Genomic DNA, 3300 nt, shown 5'->3' with positions numbered 1-3300 from the left:
AACAAAAAGCGATGCTTTTACCACACCAAACTTAAAAGGTTTGCTCGTCCTCGAGCAAAAGAAGAAAGAAGAGAGTAGAAGAAGAAGAAATAGAGGAGATGGAAATGGCTTTGTGGTTCGGCCAAAGGGGAAGAAGTGGTGTTTAGGTTGTGTGAAAATGAAGGAGTAAAGATGGGTTTATATATGAGTGGGGGGAGGGTGATACTCGGCTCTGGGAGGGTGGGTTTGGGAGGGAAAGTGGTTTAAATTTGAATGGTGGGGTAGGTGGGGTTTTATGAAGGATGGATGTGAGTGGTGAAGAGAAAGATGGGATTTGATAGGTGAGGGGATTTTGGGGAAGAGGTGTTGAGGTGATTGGTGAATGGGTGAAGAAGAAGAGAGAGAGTGGTGGGGTAGGTGGGGATCCTGTGGGGTCCACAGATCCTGAGGTGTCAAGGAAAAGTCATCCCTGCACCAAATGGCATGCAAAAATGCATTTTTAGCCAATTCTGGCATTAAACGCTGGGCTGGTGCCCATTTCTGGCGTTTAACGCCAAGTGCTTGCCCTTTCTGGCGTTTAACGCCAGTCTGGTGCCCCTTTCTAGCGTTAAACGCCCAGAATGGTGCCAGACTGGGCGTTAAACGCCCATCTGCTAGCCTTACTGGCGTTTAAACGCCAGTAGGTTCTTCCTCCAGGGTGTGCTATTTTTCTTCCTGTTTTTCATTCTATTTTTGCTTTTTCAATTGATTTTGTGACTTCTCATGATCATCAACCTACAGAAAACATAAAATAACAAAAGAGAATAGATAAAATATAACATTGGGTTGCCTCCCAACAAGCGCTTCTTTAATGTCAGTAGCTTGACAGAGGGCTCTCATGGAGCCTCACAGATGCTCAGAGCAATGTTGGAACCTCCCAACACCAAACTTAGAGTTTGAATGTGGGGGTTCAACACCAAACTTAGAAGTTGGTTGTGGCCTCCCAACACCAAACCTAGAGTTTGACTGTGGGGGCTCTGTTTGGCTCTGTTTTGAGAGAAGCTCTTCATACTTCCTCTCCATGATGACAGAGGGATATCCTTGAGCCTTAAACACAAAGGATTCTTCATTCACTTGAATGATCAATTCTCCTCTATCAACATCAATCACAGCCTTTGCTGTGGCTAGGAAGGGTCTGCCAAGGATGATGGATTCATCCATGCACTTCCCAGTCTCTAGGACTATGAAATCAGCAGGGATGTAATGGTCTTCAACTTTTACCAAAACATCCTCTACAAGTCCATAAGCTTGTTTTCTTGAGTTGTCTGCCATCTCTAGTGAGATTTTTGTAGCTTGCACCTCAAAGATCCCTAGCTTCTCCATTACAGAGAGAGGCATGAGGTTTACACTTGACCCTAAGTCACACAAGGCCTTCTTGAAGGTCATGGTGCCTATGGTACAAGGTATTGAAAACTTCCCAGGATCCTGTCTCTTTTGAGGTAATTTCTGCCTAGACAAGTCATCCAGTTCTTTGGTGAGCAAAGGGGGTTCATCCTCCCAAGTCTCATTACCAAATAACTTGTCATTTAGCTTCATGATTGCTCCAAGGTATTTAGCAACTTGCTCTTCAGTGACATACTCGTCCTCTTCAGAGGAAGAATACTCATCAGAGCTCATGAATGGCAGAAGTAAGTTCAATGGAATCTCTATGGTCTCATGTTGAGCCTCAGATTCCCATGGTTCCTCATTGGGGAACTCATTGGAGGCCAGTGGACGTCCATTGAGGTCTTCCTCAGTGGCGTTCACTGCCTCTCCTTCCTCTCCAAATTCGGCCATGTTGATGGCTTTGCACTCTCCTTTTGGATTTTCTTCTGTATTGCTTGGAAGAGTACTAGGAGGGAGTTCAGTAATTTTCTTGCTCAGCTGACCCACTTGTGCCTCCAAGTTTCTAATGGAGGACCTTGTTTCAGTCATGAAACTTTGAGTGGTTTTGATTAGATCAGAGACCATGGTTGCTAAGTCAGAGGTGTTCTGCTTAGAACTCTCTGTCTGTTGCTGAGAAGATGATGGAAAAGGCTTGCCATTGCTAAACCTGTTTCTTCCACCATTATTGTTGTTGAAACCTTGTTGAGGTCTCTGTTGATCCTTCCATGAGAGATTTGGATGATTTCTCCATGAAGGATTATAGGTGTTTCCATAGGGTTCTCCCATGTAATTCACCTCTTCCATTGAAGGGTTCTCAGGATCATAAGCTTCTTCTTCAGATGAAGCTTCCTTAGTACTGCTTGGTGTATTTTGCATTCCAGACAGACTTTGAGAAATCATATTGACTTGTTGAGTCAATATTTTGTTCTGAGCCAATATGGCATTCAGAGTGTCAATCTCAAGAACTCCTTTCTTCTGATTAGTCCCATTGTTCACAGGATTCCTTTCAGAAGTGTACATGAATTGGTTATTTGCAACCATTTCAATCAGCTCTTGAGCTTCTGTAGGCGTCTTCTTCAGATGAAGAGATCCTCCAGCAGAGCTATCCAAAGACATCTTGGATAGTTCAGAGAGACCATCATAGAAAATACCTATGATGCTCCATTCAGAAAGCATATCAGAGGGACACTTTCTGATTAATTGTTTGTATCTTTCCCAAGCTTCATAGAGGGATTCTCCTTCCTTCTGTCTGAAGGTTTGGACTTCCACTCTAAGCTTACTCAATTTTTGAGGTGGAAAGAACTTTGCCAAGAAGGCATTGACTAGCTTTTCCCAAGAGTTCAGGCTTTCTTTAGGTTGTGAGTCCAACCATGTCCTAGCTCTGTCTCTTACAGCAAAAGGGAATAGCATAAGTCTGTAGACCTCAGGGTCAACCCCATTAGTCTTGACAGTGTCACAGATTTGCAAGAATTCAGCTAAAAACTGATGAGGATCTTCCAATGGAAGTCCATGGAACTTGCAATTCTGTTGCATTAGAGAAACTAATTGAGGCTTAAGCTCAAAGTTGTTTGCTCCAATGGCAGGGATAGAGATGCTTCTCCCATAGAAATCGGGAGTAGGTGCAGTAAAGTCACCCAGCACCTTCCTTGCATTGTTGGCATTGTTGTTGTTTTCGGCTGCCATGGGTTCTTCTTCTTTGAAGATTTCTGTTAGGTCCTCCACAGAGAGTTGTGCCTTGGCTTCTCTTAGCTTTCGCTTCAAGGTCCTTTCAGGTTCAGGATCAGCCTCAACAAGAATGCTTTTGTCCTTGCTCCTGCTCATAAGAAAGAGAAGAGAACAAGAAAATGTGGAATCCTCTATGTCACAGTATAGAGATTCCTTGAGGTGTCAGAGGAAAAGAAAAATAGAAGGCAGAGG

The 3300-nt window shown here is 43.7% G+C and overlaps 1 non-coding gene across 1 annotated transcript; it reads left to right on the top strand.

The window, feature by feature from the left end:
- Nucleotides 1–2553: 2553 nt before the first annotated feature.
- On the top strand, nucleotides 2554–2661 carry LOC112708556 (small nucleolar RNA R71). The gene has a single exon (XR_003156410.1). It is a non-coding gene; the product is annotated as a small nucleolar RNA R71 (small nucleolar RNA).
- Nucleotides 2662–3300: the final 639 nt, after the last annotated feature.

The sequence above is a fragment of the Arachis hypogaea genome, chromosome 8, assembly GCF_003086295.3.
Source record: "Arachis hypogaea cultivar Tifrunner chromosome 8, arahy.Tifrunner.gnm2.J5K5, whole genome shotgun sequence".
NCBI lineage: Eukaryota > Viridiplantae > Streptophyta > Magnoliopsida > Fabales > Fabaceae > Arachis > Arachis hypogaea.
This window is presented reverse-complemented; position numbering and strand designations above follow the sequence as displayed.